We start from the raw sequence: 15,000 nt of genomic DNA on the forward strand, positions 1-15,000 counted from the left end.
AGATCGGACGAGATCGGGCGTGTTCAGGGTGGTATGGCCGTAAGCGACAGTTGTGTGTTCAATCGGGCCTTTTAAAAATGCATTTGGGCACTTTTTAATCTCTTCATATGTTACTGTGTTTTTTTTCTAGGATGAATTCAATGCATTCTTGCACATGAGTGTCTGATCAAACTTTTTCAAGGCCTGCAGCATCAGCACCTCTCCTGTCCATCACAGAAAAATGAAAAAGCTTACAGCACCTGGTATTCCCAGGCGGTCTCCCATCCAAGTACTAACCAGGCCCGACCCTGCTTAGCTTCCGAGATCGGACGAGATCGGGCGTGTTCAGGGTGGTATGGCCGTAAGCGACAGTTGTGTGTTCAATCGGGCCTTTTAAAAATGCATTTGGGCACTTTTTAATCTCTTCATATGTTACTGTGTTTTTTTTCTAGGATGAATTCAATGCATTCTTGCACATGAGTGTCTGATCAAACTTTTTCAAGGCCTGCAGCATCAGCACCTCTCCTGTCCATCACAGAAAAATGAAAAAGCTTACAGCACCTGGTATTCCCAGGCGGTCTCCCATCCAAGTACTAACCAGGCCCGACCCTGCTTAGCTTCCGAGATCGGACGAGATCGGACGTGTTCAGGGTGGTATGGCCGTAAGCGACAGTTGTGTGTTCAATCGGGCCTTTTAAAAACGCATTTGGGCACTTTTTAATCTCTTCATATGTTACTGTGGTTTTTTTCTAGGATGAATTCAATGCATTCTTGCACATGAGTGTCTGATCAAACTTTTTCAAGGCCTGCAGCATCAGCACCTCTCCTGTCCATCACAGAAAAATGAAAAAGCTTACAGCACCTGGTATTCCCAGGCGGTCTCCCATCCAAGTACTAACCAGGCCCGACCCTGCTTAGCTTCCGAGATCCGACGAGATCGGGCGTGTTCAGGGTGGTATGGCCGTAAACGACAGTTGTGTGTTCAATCGGGCCTTTTAAAAATGCATTTGGGCACTTTATAATCTCTTCATATGTTACTGTGTTTTTTTTCTAGGATGAATTCAATGCATTCTTGCACATGAGTGTCTGATCCAACTTTTTCAAGGCCTGCAGCATCAGCACCTCTCCTGTCCATCACAGAAAAATGAAAAAGCTTACAGCGCCTGGTATTCCCAGGCGGTCTCCCATCCAAGTACTAACCAGGCCCGACCCTGCTTAGCTTCCGAGATCGGACGAGATCGGGCGTGTTCAGGGTGGTATGGCCGTAAGCGACAGTTGTGTGTTCAATCGGGCCTTTTAAAAATGCATTTGGGCACTTTTTAATCTCTTCATATGTTACTGTGTTTTTTTTCTAGGATGAATTCAATGCATTCTTGCACATGAGTGTCTGATCAAACTTTTTCAAGGCCTGCAGCATCAGCACCTCTCCTGTCAATCACAGAAAAATGAAAAAGCTTACAGCACCTGGTATTCCCAGGCGGTCTCCCATCCAAGTACTAACCAGGCCCGACCCTGCTTAGCTTCCGAGATCGGACGAGATCGGGCGTGTTCAGGGTGGTATGGCCGTAAGCGACAGTTGTGTGTTCAATCGGGCCTTTTAAAAATGCATTTGGGCACTTTTTAATCTCTTCATATGTTACTGTGTTTTTTTTCTAGGATGAATTCAATGCATTCTTGCACATGAGTGTCTGATCCAACTTTTTCAAGGCCTGCAGCATCAGCACCTCTCCTGTCCATCACAGAAAAATGAAAAAGCTTACAGCACCTGGTATTCCCAGGCGGTCTCCCATCCAAGTACTAACCAGGCCCGACCCTGCTTAGCTTCCGAGATCGGACGAGATTGGGCGTGTTCAGGGTGGTATGGCCGAAAGCGACAGTTGTGTGTTCAATCGGGCCTTTTAAAAATGCATTTGGGCACTTTTTAATCTCTTCATATGTTACTGTGTTTTTTTTCTAGGATGAATTCAATGCATTCTTGCACATGAGTGTCTGATCAAACTTTTTCAAGGCCTGCAGCATCAGCACCTCTCCTGTCCATCACAGAAAAATGAAAAAGCTTACAGCACCTGGTATTCCTAGGCGGTCTCCCATCCAAGTACTAACCAGGCCCGACCCTGCTTAGCTTCCGAGATCGGACGAGATCGGGCGTGTTCAGGGTGGTATGGCCGTAAGCGACACTTGTGTGTTCAATCGGGCCTTTTAAAGACGTGGCATGGTGCAGCAAGAATGTGGCTGTAATTTTAACGTTGTTTATAGTTTTCGTCAAAAATTTTGTCATGGTTTTTTTCTATGATGAATTCAATGCATTCTTGCACATGAGTGTCTGATCAAACTTTTTCAAGGCCTGCAGCATCAGCACCTCTCCTGTCCATCACAGAAAAATGAAAAAGCTTACAGCACCTGGTATTCCAAGGCGGTCTCCCATCCAAGTACTAACCAGGCCCGACCCTGCTTAGCTTCCGAGATCGGACGAGATCGGGCGTGTTCAGGGTGGTATGGCCGTAAGCGACAGTTGTGTGTTCAATCGGGCCTTTTAAAGACGTGGCATGGTGCACCAAGAATGCGGTGGGGCATCTGCCCCACCACATTCTTGAATTTGGCTGTATTTTTAACGTTGTTTATAGTTTTCATCAAAGATTTTGTCATGGTTTTTTTCTATGATGAATTCAATGCATTCTTGCACATGAGTGTCTGATCAAACTTTTTCAAGGCCTGCAGCATCAGCACCTCTCCTGTCCATCACAGAAAAATGAAAAAGCTTACAGCACCTGGTATTCCCAGGCGGTCTCCCATCCAAGTACTAACCAGGCCCGACCCTGCATAGCTTCCGAGATCGGACGAGATCGGGCGTGTTCAGGGTGGTATGGCCGTAAGCGACAGTTGTGTGTTCAATCGGGCCTTTTAAAGACGTGGCATGGTGCAGCAAGAATGTGGCTGTATTTTTAACGTTGTTTATAGTTTTCGTCAAAGATTTTGTCATGGTTTTTTTCTATGATGAATTCAATGCATTCTTGCACATGAGTGTCTGATCAAACTTTTTCAAGGCCTGCAGCATCAGCACCTCTCCTGTCCATCACAGAAAAATGAAAAAGCTTACAGCACCTGGTATTCCCAGGCGGTCTCCCATCCAAGTACTAACCAGGCCCGACCCTGCTTAGCTTCCGAGATCGGACGAGATCGGGCGTGTTCAGGGTGGTATGGCCGTAAGCGACAGTTGTGTGTTCAATCGGGCCTTTTAAAGACGTGGCATGGTGCACCAAGAATGCGGTGGGGCATCTGCCCCACCACATTCTTGAATTTGGCTGTATTTTTAACGTTGTTTATAGTTTTCGTCAAAGATTTTGTCATGGTTTTTTTCTATGATGAATTCAATGCATTCTTGCACATGAGTGTCTGATCAAACTTTTTCAAGGCCTGCAGCATCAGCACCTCTCCTGTCCATCACAGAAAAATGAAAAAGCTTACAGCACCTGGTATTCCCAGGCGGTCTCCCATCCAAGTACTAACCAGGCCCGACCCTGCTTAGCTTCCGAGATCGGACGAGATCGGGCGTGTTCAGGGTGGTATGGCCGTAAGCGACAGTTGTGTGTTCAATCGGGCCTTTTAAAAATGCATTTGGGCACTTTTTAATCTCTTCATATGTCACTGTGTTTTTTTTCTAGGATGAATTCAATGCATTCTTGCACATGATTGTCTGATCAAACTTTTTCAAGGCCCGCAGCATCAGCACCTCTCCTGTCCATCACAGAAAAATGAAAAAGCTTACAGCACCTGGTATTCCCAGGCGGTCTCCCATCCAAGTACTAACCAGGCCCGACCCTGCTTAGCTTCCGAGATCGGACGAGATCGGGCGTGTTCAGGGTGGTATGGCCGTAAGCGACAGTTGTGTGTTCAATCGGGCCTTTTAAAAATGCATTTGGGCACTTTTTAATCTCTTCATATGTTACAGTGTTTTTTTTCTAGGATGAATTCAATGCATTCTTGCACATGAGTGTCTGATCAAACTTTTTCAAGGCCTGCAGCATCAGCACCTCTCCTGTCCATCACAGAAAAATGAAAAAGCTTACAGCACCTGGTATTCCCAGGCGGTCTCCCATCCAAGTACTAACCAGGCCCGACCCTGCTTAGCTTTCAAGATCGGACGAGATCGGGCGTGTTCAGGGTGGTATGGCCGTAAGCGACAGTTGTGTGTTCAATCGGGCCTTTTAAAAATGCATTTGGGCACTTTTTAATCTCTTCATATGTTACTGTGTTTTTTTTCTAGGATCAATTCAATGCATTCTTGCACATGAGTGTCTGATCAAACCTTTTCAAGGCCTGCAGCATCAGCACCTCTCCTGTCCATCACAGAAAAATGAAAAAGCTTACAGCACCTGGTATTCCCAGGCGGTCTCCCATCCAAGTACTAACCAGGCCCGACCCTGCTTAGCTTCCGAGATCGGACGAGATCGGGCGTGTTCAGGGTGGTATGGCCGTCAGCGACAGTTGTGTGTTCGATCGGGCCTTTTAAAGACGTGGCATGGTGCAGCAAGAATGTGGCTGTATTTTTAACGTTGTTTATAGTTTTCGTCAAAGATTTTGTCATGGTTTTTTTCTATGATGAATTCAATGCATTCTTGCACATGAGTGTCTGATCAAACTTTTTCAAGGCCTGCAGCATCAGCACCTCTCCTGTCCATCACAGAAAAATGAAAAAGCTTACAGCACCTGGTATTCCCAGGCGGTCTCCCATCCAAGTACTAACCAGGCCCGACCCTGCTTAGCTTCCGAGATCGGACGAGATCGGGCGTGTTCAGGGTGGTATGGCCGTAAGCAACAGTTGTGTGTTCAATCGGGCCTTTTAAAAATGCATTTGGGCACTTTTTAATCTCTTCATATGTTACTGTGTTTTTTTTCTAGGATGAATTCAATGCATTATTGCACATGAGTGTCTGATCAAACTTTTTCAAGGCCTGCAGCATCAGCACCTCTCCTGTCCATCACAGAAAAATGAAAAAGCTTACAGCACCTGGTATTCCCAGGCGGTCTCCCATCCAAGTACTAACCAGGCCCGACACTGCTTAGCTTCCGAGATCGGATGAGATCGGGCGTGTTCAGGGTGGTATGGCCGTAAGCGACAGTTGTGTGTTCAATCGGGCCTTTTAAAAATGCATTTGGGCACTTTTTAATCTCTTCATATGTTACTGTGTTTTTTTTCTAGGATGAATTCAATGCATTCTTGCACATGAGTGTCTGTTCAAACTTTTTCAAGGCCTGCAGCATCAGCACCTCTCCTGTCCATCACAGAAAAATGAAAAAGCTTACAGCACCTGGTATTCCCAGGCGGTCTCCCATCCAAGTACTAACCAGGCCCGACCCTGCTTAGCTTCCGAGATCGGACGAGATTGGGCGTGTTCAGGGTGGTATGGCCGAAAGCGACAGTTGTGTGTTCAATCGGGCCTTTTAAAAATGCATTTGGGCACTTTTTAATCTCTTCATATGTTACTGTGTTTTTTTTCTAGGATGAATTCAATGCATTCTTGCACATGAGTGTCTGATCAAACTTTTTCAAGGCCTGCAGCATCAGCACCTCTCCTGTCCATCACAGAAAAATGAAAAAGCTTACAGCACCTGGTATTCCTAGGCGGTCTCCCATCCAAGTACTAACCAGGCCCGACCCTGCTTAGCTTCCGAGATCGGACGAGATCGGGCGTGTTCAGGGTGGTATGGCCGTAAGCGACACTTGTGTGTTCAATCGGGCCTTTTAAAGACGTGGCATGGTGCAGCAAGAATGTGGCTGTAATTTTAACGTTGTTTATAGTTTTCGTCAAAAATTTTGTCATGGTTTTTTTCTATGATGAATTCAATGCATTCTTGCACATGAGTGTCTGATCAAACTTTTTCAAGGCCTGCAGCATCAGCACCTCTCCTGTCCATCACAGAAAAATGAAAAAGCTTACAGCACCTGGTATTCCCAGGCGGTCTCCCATCCAAGTACTAACCAGGCCCGACCCTGCTTAGCTTCCGAGATCGGACGAGATCGGGCGTGTTCAGGGTGGTATGGCCGTAAGCGACAGTTGTGTGTTCAATCGGGCCTTTTAAAAATGCATTTGGGCACTTTTTAATCTCTTCATATGTTACTGTGTTTTTTTTCTAGGATGAATTCAATGCATTCTTGCACATGAGTGTCTGATCCAACTTTTTCAAGGCCTGCAGCATCAGCACCTCTCCTGTCCATCACAGAAAAATGAAAAAGCTTACAGCACCTGGTATTCCCAGGCGGTCTCCCATCCAAGTACTAACCAGGCCCGACCCTGCTTAGCTTCCGAGATCGGACGAGATCGGGCGTGTTCAGGGTGGTATGGCCGTAAACGACAGTTGTGTGTTCAATCGGGCCTTTTAAAGACGTGGCATGGTGCAGCAAGAATGTGATGGGGCATCTGCCCCACCACATTCTTGAATTTGGCTGTATTTTTAACGTTGTTTATAGTTTTCGTCAAAAATTTTGTCATGGTTTTTTTCTATGATGAATTCAATGCATTCTTGCACATGAGTGTCTGATCAAACTTTTTCAAGGCCTGCAGCATCAGCACCTCTCCTGTCCATCACAGAAAAATGAAAAAGCTTACAGCACCTGGTATTCCCAGGCGGTCTCCCATCCAAGTACTAACCAGGCCCGACCCTGCTTAGCTTCCGAGATCGGACGAGATCGGGCGTGTTCAGGGTGGTATGGCCGTAAGCGACAGTTGTGTGTTCAATCGGGCCTTTTAAAAATGCATTTGGGCACTTTTTAATCTCTTCATATGTTACTGTGTTTTTTTTCTAGGATGAATTCAATGCATTCTTGCACATGAGTGTCTGATCAAACTTTTTCAAGGCCTGCAGCATCAGCACCTCTCCTGTCCATCACAGAAAAATGAAAAAGCTTACAGCACCTGGTATTCCCAGGCGGTCTCCCATCCAAGTACTAACCAGGCCCGACCCTGCTTAGCTTCCGAGATCGGACGAGATCGGGCGTGTTCAGGGTGGTATGGCCGTAAGCGACAGTTGTGTGTTCAATCGGGCCTTTTAAAAATGCATTTGGGCACTTTTTAATCTCTTCATATGTTACTGTGTTTTTTTTCTAGGATGAATTCAATGCATTCTTGCACATGAGTGTCTGATCCAACTTTTTCAAGGCCTGCAGCATCAGCACCTCTCCTGTCCATCACAGAAAAATGAAAAAGCTTACAGCACCTGGTATTCCCAGGCGGTCTCCCATCCAAGTACTAACCAGGCCCGACCCTGCTTAGCTTCCGAGATCGGACGAGATCGGGCGTGTTCAGGGTGGTATGGCCGTAAGCGACAGTTGTGTGTTCAATCGGGCCTTTTAAAAATGCATTTGGGCACTTTTTAATCTCTTCATATGTTACTGTGTTTTTTTTCTAGGATGAATTCAATGCATTCTTGCACATGAGTGTCTGATCCAACTTTTTCAAGGCCTGCAGCATCAGCACCTCTCCTGTCCATCACAGAAAAATGAAAAAGCTTACAGCACCTGGTATTCCCAGGCGGTCTCCCATCCAAGTACTAACCAGGCCCGACCCTGCTTAGCTTCCGAGATCGGACGAGATCGGGCGTGTTCAGGGTGGTATGGCCGTAAGCGACAGTTGTGTGTTCAATCAGGCCTTTTAAAAATGCATTTAGGCACTTTTTAATCTCTTCATATGTTACTGTGTTTTTTTTCTAGGATGAATTCAATGCATTCTTGCACATGAGTGTCTGATCAAACTTTTTCAAGGCCTGCAGCATCAGCACCTCTCCTGTCCATCACAGAAAAATGAAAAAGCTTACAGCACCTGGTATTCCCAGGCGGTCTCCCATCCAAGTACTAACCAGGCCCAACCCTGCTTAGCTTCCGAGATCGGACGAGATCGGGCGTGTTCAGGGTGGTATGGCCGTAAGCGACAGTTGTGTGTTCAATCGGGCCTTTTAAAGACGTGGCATGGTGCACCAAGAATGCGGTGGGGCATCTGCCCCACCACATTCTTGAATTTGGCTGTATTTTTAACGTTGTTTATAGTTTTCGTCAAAGATTTTGTCATGGTTTTTTTCTATGATGAATTCAATGCATTCTTGCACATGAGTGTCTGATCAAACTTTTTCAAGGCCTGCAGCATCAGCACCTCTCCTGTCCATCACAGAAAAATGAAAAAGCTTACAGTACCTGGTATTCCCAGGCGGTCTCCCATCCAAGTACTAACCAGGCCCGACCCTGCATAGCTTCCGAGATCGGACGAGATCGGGCGTGTTCAGGGTGGTATGGCCGTAAGCGACAGTTGTGTGTTCAATCGGGCCTTTTAAAGACGTGGCATGGTGCAGCAAGAATGTGGCTGTATTTTTAACGTTGTTTATAGTTTTCGTCAAAGATTTTGTCATGGTTTTTTTCTATGATGAATTCAATGCATTCTTGCACATGAGTGTCTGATCAAACTTTTTCAAGGCCTGCAGCATCAGCACCTCTCCTGTCCATCACAGAAAAATGAAAAAGCTTACAGCACCTGGTATTCCCAGGCGGTCTCCCATCCAAGTACTAACCAGGCCCGACCCTGCTTAGCTTCCGAGATCGGACGAGATCGGGCGTGTTCAGGGTGGTATGGCCGTAAGCGACAGTTGTGTGTTCAATCGGGCCTTTTAAAAATGCATTTGGGCACTTTTTAATCTCTTCATATGTTACTGTGTTTTTTTTCTAGGATGAATTCAATGCATTCTTGCACATGAGTGTCTGATCAAACTTTTTCAAGGCCTGCAGCATCAGCACCTCTCCTGTCCATCACAGAAAAATGAAAAAGCTTACAGCACCTGGTATTCCCAGGCGGTCTCCCATCCAAGTACTAACCAGGCCCGACCCTGCTTAGCTTCCGAGATCGGACGAGATCGGGCGTGTTCAGGGTGGTATGGCCGTAAGCGACAGTTGTGTGTTCAATCGGGCCTTTTAAAAATGCATTTGGGCACTTTTTAATCTCTTCATATGTTACTGTGTTTTTTTTCTAGGATGAATTCAATGCATTCTTGCACATGAGTGTCTGATCCAACTTTTTCAAGGCCTGCAGCATCAGCACCTCTCCTGTCCATCACAGAAAAATGAAAAAGCTTACAGCACCTGGTATTCCCAGGCGGTCTCCCATCCAAGTACTAACCAGGCCCGACCCTGCTTAGCTTCCGAGATCGGACGAGATCGGGCGTGTTCAGGGTGGTATGGCCGTAAGCGACAGTTGTGTGTTCAATCGGGCCTTTTAAAGACGTGGCATGGTGCAGCAAGAATGTGGCTGTAATTTTAACGTTGTTTATAGTTTTCGTCAAAAATTTTGTCATGGTTTTTTTCTATGATGAATTCAATGCATTCTTGCACATGAGTGTCTGATCAAACTTTTTCAAGGCCTGCAGCATCAGCACCTCTCCTGTCCATCACAGAAAAATGAAAAAGCTTACAGCACCTGGTATTCCCAGGCGGTCTCCCATCCAAGTACTAACCAGGCCCGACCCTGCTTAGCTTCCGAGATCGGACGAGATCGGGCGTGTTCAGGGTGGTATGGCCGTAAGCGACAGTTGTGTGTTCAATCGGGCCTTTTAAAAATGCATTTGGGCACTTTTTAATCTCTTCATATGTTACTGTGTTTTTTTTCTAGGATGAATTCAATGCATTCTTGCACATGAGTGTCTGATCAAACTTTTTCAAGGCCTGCAGCATCAGCACCTCTCCTGTCCATCACAGAAAAATGAAAAAGCTTACAGCACCTGGTATTCCCAGGCGGTCTCCCATCCAAGTACTAACCAGGCCCGACCCTGCTTAGCTTCCGAGATCGGACGAGATCGGGCGTGTTCAGGGTGGTATGGCCGTAAGCGACAGTTGTGTGTTCAATCGGGCCTTTTAAAAATGCATTTGGGCACTTTTTAATCTCTTCATATGTTACCGTGTTTTTTTTCAATGCATTCTTGCACATGAGTGTCTGATCAAACTTTTTCAAGGCCTGCAGCATCAGCACCTCTCCTGTCCATCACAGAAAAATGAAAAAGCTTACAGCACCTGGTATTCCCAGGCGGTCTCCCATCCAAGTACTAACCAGGCCCGACCCTGCTTAGCTTCCGAGATCGGACGAGATCGGGCGTGTTCAGGGTGGTATGGCCGTAAGCGACAGTTGTGTGTTCAATCGGGCCTTTTAAAAATGCATTTGGGCACTTTTTAATCTCTTCATATGTTACTGTGTTTTTTTTCTAGGATGAATTCAATGCATTCTTGCACATGAGTGTCTGATCAAACTTTTTCAAGGCCTGCAGCATCAGCACCTCTCCTGTCCATCACAGAAAAATGAAACAGCTTACAGCACCTGGTATTCCCAGGCGGTCTCCCATCCAAGTACTAACCAGGCCCGACCCTGCTTAGCTTCCGAGATCGGACGAGATCGGGCGTGTTCAGGGTGGTATGGCCGTAAGCGACAGTTGTGTGTTCAATCGGGCCTTTTAAAAATGCATTTGGGCACTTTTTAATCTCTTCATATGTTACTGTGTTTTTTTTCTAGGATGAATTCAATGCATTCTTGCACATGAGTGTCTGATCCAACTTTTTCAAGGCCTGCAGCATCAGCACCTCTCCTGTCCATCACAGAAAAATGAAAAAGCTTACAGCACCTGGTATTCCCAGGCGGTCTCCCATCCAAGTACTAACCAGGCCCGACCCTGCATAGCTTCCGAGATCGGACGAGATCGGGCGTGTTCAGGGTGGTATGGCCGTAAGCGACAGTTGTGTGTTCAATCGGGCCTTTTAAAGACGTGGCATGGTGCAGCAAGAATGTGGCTGTAATTTTAACGTTGTTTATAGTTTTCGTCAAAAATTTTGTCATGGTTTTTTTCTATGATGAATTCAATGCATTCTTGCACATGAGTGTCTGATCAAACTTTTTCAAGGCCTGCAGCATCAGCACCTCTCCTGTCCATCACAGAAAAATGAAAAAGCTTACAGCACCTGGTATTCCCAGGCGGTCTCCCATCCAAGTACTAACCAGGCCCGACCCTGCTTAGCTTCCGAGATCGGACGAGATCGGGCGTGTTCAGGGTGGTATGGCCGTAAGCGACAGTTGTGTGTTCAATCGGGCCTTTTAAAAATGCATTTGGGCACTTTTTAATCTCTTCATATGTTACTGTGTTTTTTTTCTAGGATGAATTCAATGCATTCTTGCACATGAGTGTCTGATCAAACTTTTTCAAGGCCTGCAGCATCAGCACCTCTCCTGTCCATCACAGAAAAATGAAAAAGCTTACAGCACCTGGTATTCCCAGGCGGTCTCCCATCCAAGTACTAACCAGGCCCGACCCTGCTTAGCTTCTGAGATCGGACGAGATCGGGCGTGTTCAGGGTGGTATGGCCGTAAGCGACAGTTGTGTGTTCAATCGGGCCTTTTAAAAATGCATTTGGGCACTTTTTAATCTCTTCATATGTTACTGTGTTTTTTTTCAATGCATTCTTGCACATGAGTGTCTGATCAAACTTTTTCAAGGCCTGCAGCATCAGCACCTCTCCTGTCCATCACAGAAAAATGAAAAAGCTTACAGCACCTGGTATTCCCAGGCGGTCTCCCATCCAAGTACTAACCAGGCCCGACCCTGCTTAGCTTCCGAGATCGGACGAGATCGGGCGTGTTCAGGGTGGTATGGCCGTAAGCGACAGTTGTGTGTTCAATCGGGCCTTTTAAAAATGCATTTGGGCACTTTTTAATCTCTTCATATGTTACTGTGTTTTTTTTCTAGGATGAATTCAATGCATTCTTGCACATGAGTGTCTGATCCAACTTTTTCAAGGCCTGCAGCATCAGCACCTCTCCTGTCCATCACAGAAAAATGAAAAAGCTTACAGCACCTGGTATTCCCAGGCGGTCTCCCATCCAAGTACTAACCAGGCCCGACCCTGCTTAGCTTTCGAGATCGGACGAGATCGGGTGTGTTCAGGGTGGTATGGCCGTAAGCGACAGTTGTGTGTTCAATCGGGCCTTTTAAAAATGCATTTGGGCACTTTTTAATCTCTTCATATGTTACTGTGTTTTTTTTCTAGGATGAATTCAATGCATTCTTGCACATGAGTGTCTGATCAATCCTTTTCAAGGCCTGCAGCATCAGCACCTCTCCTGTCCATCACAGAAAAATGAAAAAGCTTACAGCACCTGGTATTCCCAGGCGGTCTCCCATCCAAGTACTAACCAGGCCCGACCCTGCTTAGCTTCCGAGATCGGACGAGATCGGGCGTGTTCAGGGTGGTATGGCCGTAAGCGACAGTTGTGTGTTCGATCGGGCCTTTTAAAGACGTGGCATGGTGCAGCAAGAATGTGGCTGTATTTTTAACGTTGTTTATAGTTTTCGTCAAAGATTTTGTCATGGTTTTTTTCTATGATGAATTCAATGCATTCTTGCACATGAGTGTCTGATCAAACTTTTTCAAGGCCTGCAGCATCAGCACCTCTCCTGTCCATCACAGAAAAATGAAAAAGCTTACAGCACCTGGTATTCCCAGGCGGTCTCCCATCCAAGTACTAACCAGGCCCGACCCTGCTTAGCTTCCGAGATCGGACGAGATCGGGCGTGTTCAGGGTGGTATGGCCGTAAGCGACAGTTGTGTGTTCAATCGGGCCTTTTAAAAATGCATTTGGGCACTTTTTAATCTCTTCATATGTTACTGTGTTTTTTTTCAATGCATTCTTGCACATGAGTGTCTGATCAAACTTTTTCAAGGCCTGCAGCATCAGCACCTCTCCTGTCCATCACAGAAAAATGAAAAAGCTTACAGCACCTGATATTCCCAGGCGGTCTCCCATCCAAGTACTAACCAGGCCCGACCCTGCTTAGCTTCCGAGATCGGACGAGATCGGGCGTGTTCAGGGTGGTATGGCCGTAAGCGACAGTTGTGTGTTCAATCGGGCCTTTTAAAAATGCATTTGGGCACTTTTTAATCTCTTCATATGTTACTGTGTTTTTTTTCTAGGATGAATTCAATGCATTCTTGCACATGAGTGTCTGATCAAACTTTTTCAAGGCCTGCAGCATCAGCACCTCTCCTGTCCATCACAGAAAAATGAAAAAACTTACAGCACCTGGTATTCCCAGGCGGTCTCCCATGCAAGTACTAACCAGGCCTGACCCTGCTTAGCTTCCGAGATCGGACGAGATCGAGCGTGTTCAGGGTGGTATGGCCGTAAGCGACAGTTGTGTGTTCAATCGGGCCTTTTAAAAATGCATTTGGGCACTTTTTAATCTCTTCATATGTTACTGTGTTTTTTTTCTAGGATGAATTCAATGCATTCTTTCACATGAGTGTCTGATCAAACCTTTTCAAGGCCTGCAGCATCAGCACCTCTCCTGTCCATCACAGAAAAATGAAAAAGCTTACAGCACCTGGTATTCCCAGGCGGTCTCCCATCCAAGTACTAACCAGGCCCGACCCTGCTTAGCTTCCGAGATCGGACGAGATCGGGCGTGTTCAGGGTGGTATGGCCGTAAGCGACAGTTGTGTGTTCAATCGGGCCTTTTAAAAATGCATTTGGGCACTTTTTAATCTCTTCATATGTTACTGTGTTTTTTTTCTAGGATGAATTCAATGCATTCTTGCACATGAGTGTCTGATCAAACTTTTTCAAGGCCTGCAGCATCAGCACCTCTCCTGTCCATCACAGAAAAATGAAACAGCTTACAGCACCTGGTATTCCCAGGCGGTCTCCCATCCAAGTACTAACCAGGCCCGACCCTGCTTAGCTTCCGAGATCGGACGAGATCGGGCGTGTTCAGGGTGGTATGGCCGTAAGCGACAGTTGTGTGTTCAATCGGGCCTTTTAAAAATGCATTTGGGCACTTTTTAATCTCTTCATATGTTACTGTGTTTTTTTTCTAGGATGAATTCAATGCATTCTTGCACATGAGTGTCTGATCAAACTTTTTCAAGGCCTGCAGCATCAGCACCTCTCCTGTCCATCACAGAAAAATGAAAAAGCTTACAGCACCTGGTATTCCCAGGCGGTCTCCCATCCAAGTACTAACCAGGCCCGACCCTGCTTAGCTTCCGAGATCGGACGAGATCGGGCGTGTTCAGGGTGGTATGGCCGTAAGCGACAGTTGTGTGTTCAATCGGGCCTTTTAAAAATGCATTTGGGCACTTTTTAATCTCTTCATATGTTACTGTGTTTTTTTTCTAGGATGAATTCAATGCATTCTTGCACATGAGTGTCTGATCAAACTTTTTCAAGGCCTGCAGCATCAGCACCTCTCCTGTCCATCACAGAAAAATGAAAAAGCTTACAGCACCTGGTATTCCCAGGCGGTCTCCCATCCAAGTACTAACCAGGCCCGACCCTGCTTAGCTTCCGAGATCGGACGAGATCGGGCGTGTTCAGGGTGGTATGGCCGTAAGCGACAGTTGTGTGTTCAATCGGGCCTTTTAAAGACGTGGCATGGTGCAGCAAGAATGTGGCTGTAATTTTAACGTTGTTTATAGTTTTCGTCAAAAATTTTGTCATGGTTTTTTTCTATGATGAATTCAATGCATTCTTGCACATGAGTGTCTGATCAAACTTTTTCAAGGCCTGCAGCATCAGCACCTCTCCTGTCCATCACAGAAAAATGAAAAAGCTTACAGCACCTGGTATTCCCAGGCGGTCTCCCATCCAAGTACTAACCAGGCCCGACCCTGCTTAGCTTCCGAGATCGGACGAGATCGGGCGTGTTCAGGGTGGTATGGCCGTAAGCGACAGTTGTGTGTTCAATCGGGCCTTTTAAAGACGTGGCATGGTGCAGCAAGAATGTGATGGGGCATCTGCCCCACCACATTCTTGAATTTGGCTGTATTTTTAACGTTGTTTATAGTTTTCGTCAAAAATTTTGTCATGGTTTTTTTCTAGGATGAATTCAATGCATTCTTGCACATGAGTGTCTGATCAAACTTTTTAAAGGCCTGCAGCATCAGCACCTCTCCTGTCCATCACAGAAAAATGAAAAAGCTTACAGCACCTGGTATTCCCAGGCGGT

The 15,000-nt window shown here is 46.1% G+C and overlaps 49 non-coding genes across 49 annotated transcripts in view; all 49 read right to left on the bottom strand.

Annotated features, from left to right (window-relative positions):
- The window catches only part of LOC138585948 (5S ribosomal RNA), a 119-nt gene extending 74 nt beyond the window's left edge, over positions 1 to 45 (bottom strand). Inside the window, exon 1 of the ribosomal RNA XR_011306053.1 lies at positions 1 to 45. This exon is cut by the window's left edge and continues 74 nt beyond it. This is a non-coding gene — a ribosomal RNA (5S ribosomal RNA).
- A 182-nt stretch (positions 46 to 227) lies between these two features.
- On the bottom strand, positions 228 to 346 carry LOC138585949 (5S ribosomal RNA). Its single transcript, XR_011306054.1, has one exon. It is a non-coding gene; the product is annotated as a 5S ribosomal RNA (ribosomal RNA).
- A 182-nt stretch (positions 347 to 528) lies between these two features.
- On the bottom strand, positions 529 to 647 carry LOC138586781 (5S ribosomal RNA). The gene has a single exon (XR_011306842.1). It is a non-coding gene; the product is annotated as a 5S ribosomal RNA (ribosomal RNA).
- Positions 648 to 829: 182 nt separating this feature from the next.
- Positions 830 to 948, bottom strand: LOC138586862 (5S ribosomal RNA). Its single transcript, XR_011306919.1, has one exon. It is a non-coding gene; the product is annotated as a 5S ribosomal RNA (ribosomal RNA).
- A 182-nt stretch (positions 949 to 1,130) lies between these two features.
- LOC138586527 (5S ribosomal RNA) lies at positions 1,131 to 1,249 on the bottom strand. The gene has a single exon (XR_011306599.1). It is a non-coding gene; the product is annotated as a 5S ribosomal RNA (ribosomal RNA).
- Positions 1,250 to 1,431: 182 nt separating this feature from the next.
- Positions 1,432 to 1,550, bottom strand: LOC138585950 (5S ribosomal RNA). Its single transcript, XR_011306055.1, has one exon. It is a non-coding gene; the product is annotated as a 5S ribosomal RNA (ribosomal RNA).
- A 182-nt stretch (positions 1,551 to 1,732) lies between these two features.
- On the bottom strand, positions 1,733 to 1,851 carry LOC138587254 (5S ribosomal RNA). Its single transcript, XR_011307290.1, has one exon. It is a non-coding gene; the product is annotated as a 5S ribosomal RNA (ribosomal RNA).
- A 182-nt stretch (positions 1,852 to 2,033) lies between these two features.
- Positions 2,034 to 2,152, bottom strand: LOC138586569 (5S ribosomal RNA). Its single transcript, XR_011306638.1, has one exon. It is a non-coding gene; the product is annotated as a 5S ribosomal RNA (ribosomal RNA).
- Positions 2,153 to 2,367: 215 nt separating this feature from the next.
- LOC138586654 (5S ribosomal RNA) lies at positions 2,368 to 2,486 on the bottom strand. The gene has a single exon (XR_011306719.1). It is a non-coding gene; the product is annotated as a 5S ribosomal RNA (ribosomal RNA).
- A 249-nt stretch (positions 2,487 to 2,735) lies between these two features.
- On the bottom strand, positions 2,736 to 2,854 carry LOC138587062 (5S ribosomal RNA). The gene has a single exon (XR_011307108.1). It is a non-coding gene; the product is annotated as a 5S ribosomal RNA (ribosomal RNA).
- Positions 2,855 to 3,069: 215 nt separating this feature from the next.
- On the bottom strand, positions 3,070 to 3,188 carry LOC138585952 (5S ribosomal RNA). The gene has a single exon (XR_011306056.1). It is a non-coding gene; the product is annotated as a 5S ribosomal RNA (ribosomal RNA).
- A 249-nt stretch (positions 3,189 to 3,437) lies between these two features.
- On the bottom strand, positions 3,438 to 3,556 carry LOC138585953 (5S ribosomal RNA). The gene has a single exon (XR_011306057.1). It is a non-coding gene; the product is annotated as a 5S ribosomal RNA (ribosomal RNA).
- Positions 3,557 to 3,738: 182 nt separating this feature from the next.
- Positions 3,739 to 3,857, bottom strand: LOC138585954 (5S ribosomal RNA). Its single transcript, XR_011306058.1, has one exon. It is a non-coding gene; the product is annotated as a 5S ribosomal RNA (ribosomal RNA).
- Positions 3,858 to 4,039: 182 nt separating this feature from the next.
- On the bottom strand, positions 4,040 to 4,158 carry LOC138587164 (5S ribosomal RNA). The gene has a single exon (XR_011307205.1). It is a non-coding gene; the product is annotated as a 5S ribosomal RNA (ribosomal RNA).
- Positions 4,159 to 4,340: 182 nt separating this feature from the next.
- LOC138586763 (5S ribosomal RNA) lies at positions 4,341 to 4,459 on the bottom strand. Its single transcript, XR_011306824.1, has one exon. It is a non-coding gene; the product is annotated as a 5S ribosomal RNA (ribosomal RNA).
- Positions 4,460 to 4,674: 215 nt separating this feature from the next.
- Positions 4,675 to 4,793, bottom strand: LOC138585955 (5S ribosomal RNA). Its single transcript, XR_011306059.1, has one exon. It is a non-coding gene; the product is annotated as a 5S ribosomal RNA (ribosomal RNA).
- Positions 4,794 to 4,975: 182 nt separating this feature from the next.
- LOC138586713 (5S ribosomal RNA) lies at positions 4,976 to 5,094 on the bottom strand. The gene has a single exon (XR_011306776.1). It is a non-coding gene; the product is annotated as a 5S ribosomal RNA (ribosomal RNA).
- A 182-nt stretch (positions 5,095 to 5,276) lies between these two features.
- Positions 5,277 to 5,395, bottom strand: LOC138587255 (5S ribosomal RNA). The gene has a single exon (XR_011307291.1). It is a non-coding gene; the product is annotated as a 5S ribosomal RNA (ribosomal RNA).
- A 182-nt stretch (positions 5,396 to 5,577) lies between these two features.
- On the bottom strand, positions 5,578 to 5,696 carry LOC138586570 (5S ribosomal RNA). The gene has a single exon (XR_011306639.1). It is a non-coding gene; the product is annotated as a 5S ribosomal RNA (ribosomal RNA).
- A 215-nt stretch (positions 5,697 to 5,911) lies between these two features.
- Positions 5,912 to 6,030, bottom strand: LOC138585957 (5S ribosomal RNA). The gene has a single exon (XR_011306061.1). It is a non-coding gene; the product is annotated as a 5S ribosomal RNA (ribosomal RNA).
- A 182-nt stretch (positions 6,031 to 6,212) lies between these two features.
- LOC138586434 (5S ribosomal RNA) lies at positions 6,213 to 6,331 on the bottom strand. The gene has a single exon (XR_011306511.1). It is a non-coding gene; the product is annotated as a 5S ribosomal RNA (ribosomal RNA).
- Positions 6,332 to 6,580: 249 nt separating this feature from the next.
- On the bottom strand, positions 6,581 to 6,699 carry LOC138585958 (5S ribosomal RNA). The gene has a single exon (XR_011306062.1). It is a non-coding gene; the product is annotated as a 5S ribosomal RNA (ribosomal RNA).
- Positions 6,700 to 6,881: 182 nt separating this feature from the next.
- Positions 6,882 to 7,000, bottom strand: LOC138585959 (5S ribosomal RNA). Its single transcript, XR_011306063.1, has one exon. It is a non-coding gene; the product is annotated as a 5S ribosomal RNA (ribosomal RNA).
- Positions 7,001 to 7,182: 182 nt separating this feature from the next.
- LOC138585960 (5S ribosomal RNA) lies at positions 7,183 to 7,301 on the bottom strand. Its single transcript, XR_011306064.1, has one exon. It is a non-coding gene; the product is annotated as a 5S ribosomal RNA (ribosomal RNA).
- Positions 7,302 to 7,483: 182 nt separating this feature from the next.
- LOC138585961 (5S ribosomal RNA) lies at positions 7,484 to 7,602 on the bottom strand. The gene has a single exon (XR_011306065.1). It is a non-coding gene; the product is annotated as a 5S ribosomal RNA (ribosomal RNA).
- Positions 7,603 to 7,784: 182 nt separating this feature from the next.
- On the bottom strand, positions 7,785 to 7,903 carry LOC138587603 (5S ribosomal RNA). Its single transcript, XR_011307598.1, has one exon. It is a non-coding gene; the product is annotated as a 5S ribosomal RNA (ribosomal RNA).
- A 249-nt stretch (positions 7,904 to 8,152) lies between these two features.
- LOC138587241 (5S ribosomal RNA) lies at positions 8,153 to 8,271 on the bottom strand. Its single transcript, XR_011307278.1, has one exon. It is a non-coding gene; the product is annotated as a 5S ribosomal RNA (ribosomal RNA).
- A 215-nt stretch (positions 8,272 to 8,486) lies between these two features.
- On the bottom strand, positions 8,487 to 8,605 carry LOC138585962 (5S ribosomal RNA). The gene has a single exon (XR_011306066.1). It is a non-coding gene; the product is annotated as a 5S ribosomal RNA (ribosomal RNA).
- A 182-nt stretch (positions 8,606 to 8,787) lies between these two features.
- On the bottom strand, positions 8,788 to 8,906 carry LOC138585963 (5S ribosomal RNA). The gene has a single exon (XR_011306067.1). It is a non-coding gene; the product is annotated as a 5S ribosomal RNA (ribosomal RNA).
- Positions 8,907 to 9,088: 182 nt separating this feature from the next.
- On the bottom strand, positions 9,089 to 9,207 carry LOC138585964 (5S ribosomal RNA). Its single transcript, XR_011306068.1, has one exon. It is a non-coding gene; the product is annotated as a 5S ribosomal RNA (ribosomal RNA).
- Positions 9,208 to 9,422: 215 nt separating this feature from the next.
- On the bottom strand, positions 9,423 to 9,541 carry LOC138585965 (5S ribosomal RNA). Its single transcript, XR_011306069.1, has one exon. It is a non-coding gene; the product is annotated as a 5S ribosomal RNA (ribosomal RNA).
- Positions 9,542 to 9,723: 182 nt separating this feature from the next.
- Positions 9,724 to 9,842, bottom strand: LOC138585966 (5S ribosomal RNA). The gene has a single exon (XR_011306070.1). It is a non-coding gene; the product is annotated as a 5S ribosomal RNA (ribosomal RNA).
- Positions 9,843 to 10,012: 170 nt separating this feature from the next.
- Positions 10,013 to 10,131, bottom strand: LOC138585969 (5S ribosomal RNA). Its single transcript, XR_011306072.1, has one exon. It is a non-coding gene; the product is annotated as a 5S ribosomal RNA (ribosomal RNA).
- Positions 10,132 to 10,313: 182 nt separating this feature from the next.
- Positions 10,314 to 10,432, bottom strand: LOC138585970 (5S ribosomal RNA). The gene has a single exon (XR_011306073.1). It is a non-coding gene; the product is annotated as a 5S ribosomal RNA (ribosomal RNA).
- Positions 10,433 to 10,614: 182 nt separating this feature from the next.
- On the bottom strand, positions 10,615 to 10,733 carry LOC138587063 (5S ribosomal RNA). Its single transcript, XR_011307109.1, has one exon. It is a non-coding gene; the product is annotated as a 5S ribosomal RNA (ribosomal RNA).
- Positions 10,734 to 10,948: 215 nt separating this feature from the next.
- LOC138585971 (5S ribosomal RNA) lies at positions 10,949 to 11,067 on the bottom strand. Its single transcript, XR_011306074.1, has one exon. It is a non-coding gene; the product is annotated as a 5S ribosomal RNA (ribosomal RNA).
- Positions 11,068 to 11,249: 182 nt separating this feature from the next.
- On the bottom strand, positions 11,250 to 11,368 carry LOC138586972 (5S ribosomal RNA). Its single transcript, XR_011307023.1, has one exon. It is a non-coding gene; the product is annotated as a 5S ribosomal RNA (ribosomal RNA).
- Positions 11,369 to 11,538: 170 nt separating this feature from the next.
- Positions 11,539 to 11,657, bottom strand: LOC138585972 (5S ribosomal RNA). The gene has a single exon (XR_011306075.1). It is a non-coding gene; the product is annotated as a 5S ribosomal RNA (ribosomal RNA).
- A 182-nt stretch (positions 11,658 to 11,839) lies between these two features.
- Positions 11,840 to 11,958, bottom strand: LOC138586412 (5S ribosomal RNA). The gene has a single exon (XR_011306491.1). It is a non-coding gene; the product is annotated as a 5S ribosomal RNA (ribosomal RNA).
- Positions 11,959 to 12,140: 182 nt separating this feature from the next.
- On the bottom strand, positions 12,141 to 12,259 carry LOC138585973 (5S ribosomal RNA). The gene has a single exon (XR_011306076.1). It is a non-coding gene; the product is annotated as a 5S ribosomal RNA (ribosomal RNA).
- Positions 12,260 to 12,474: 215 nt separating this feature from the next.
- LOC138585974 (5S ribosomal RNA) lies at positions 12,475 to 12,593 on the bottom strand. The gene has a single exon (XR_011306077.1). It is a non-coding gene; the product is annotated as a 5S ribosomal RNA (ribosomal RNA).
- Positions 12,594 to 12,763: 170 nt separating this feature from the next.
- LOC138586457 (5S ribosomal RNA) lies at positions 12,764 to 12,882 on the bottom strand. The gene has a single exon (XR_011306533.1). It is a non-coding gene; the product is annotated as a 5S ribosomal RNA (ribosomal RNA).
- A 182-nt stretch (positions 12,883 to 13,064) lies between these two features.
- LOC138587330 (5S ribosomal RNA) lies at positions 13,065 to 13,183 on the bottom strand. Its single transcript, XR_011307357.1, has one exon. It is a non-coding gene; the product is annotated as a 5S ribosomal RNA (ribosomal RNA).
- Positions 13,184 to 13,365: 182 nt separating this feature from the next.
- LOC138585975 (5S ribosomal RNA) lies at positions 13,366 to 13,484 on the bottom strand. Its single transcript, XR_011306078.1, has one exon. It is a non-coding gene; the product is annotated as a 5S ribosomal RNA (ribosomal RNA).
- Positions 13,485 to 13,666: 182 nt separating this feature from the next.
- LOC138585976 (5S ribosomal RNA) lies at positions 13,667 to 13,785 on the bottom strand. Its single transcript, XR_011306079.1, has one exon. It is a non-coding gene; the product is annotated as a 5S ribosomal RNA (ribosomal RNA).
- Positions 13,786 to 13,967: 182 nt separating this feature from the next.
- Positions 13,968 to 14,086, bottom strand: LOC138585977 (5S ribosomal RNA). The gene has a single exon (XR_011306080.1). It is a non-coding gene; the product is annotated as a 5S ribosomal RNA (ribosomal RNA).
- Positions 14,087 to 14,268: 182 nt separating this feature from the next.
- Positions 14,269 to 14,387, bottom strand: LOC138585978 (5S ribosomal RNA). Its single transcript, XR_011306081.1, has one exon. It is a non-coding gene; the product is annotated as a 5S ribosomal RNA (ribosomal RNA).
- A 215-nt stretch (positions 14,388 to 14,602) lies between these two features.
- LOC138585980 (5S ribosomal RNA) lies at positions 14,603 to 14,721 on the bottom strand. Its single transcript, XR_011306083.1, has one exon. It is a non-coding gene; the product is annotated as a 5S ribosomal RNA (ribosomal RNA).
- Positions 14,722 to 14,970: 249 nt separating this feature from the next.
- The window catches only part of LOC138585981 (5S ribosomal RNA), a 119-nt gene continuing 89 nt past the window's right edge, over positions 14,971 to 15,000 (bottom strand). The window contains exon 1 of the ribosomal RNA XR_011306084.1: positions 14,971 to 15,000. This exon is cut by the window's right edge and continues 89 nt beyond it. This is a non-coding gene — a ribosomal RNA (5S ribosomal RNA).

This window comes from Semicossyphus pulcher, unplaced genomic scaffold, assembly GCF_022749685.1.
Source record: "Semicossyphus pulcher isolate SPU_LCO1_2020_fin unplaced genomic scaffold, fSemPul1.0.p SCAF_11, whole genome shotgun sequence".
Lineage (NCBI taxonomy): Eukaryota > Metazoa > Chordata > Actinopteri > Labriformes > Labridae > Semicossyphus > Semicossyphus pulcher.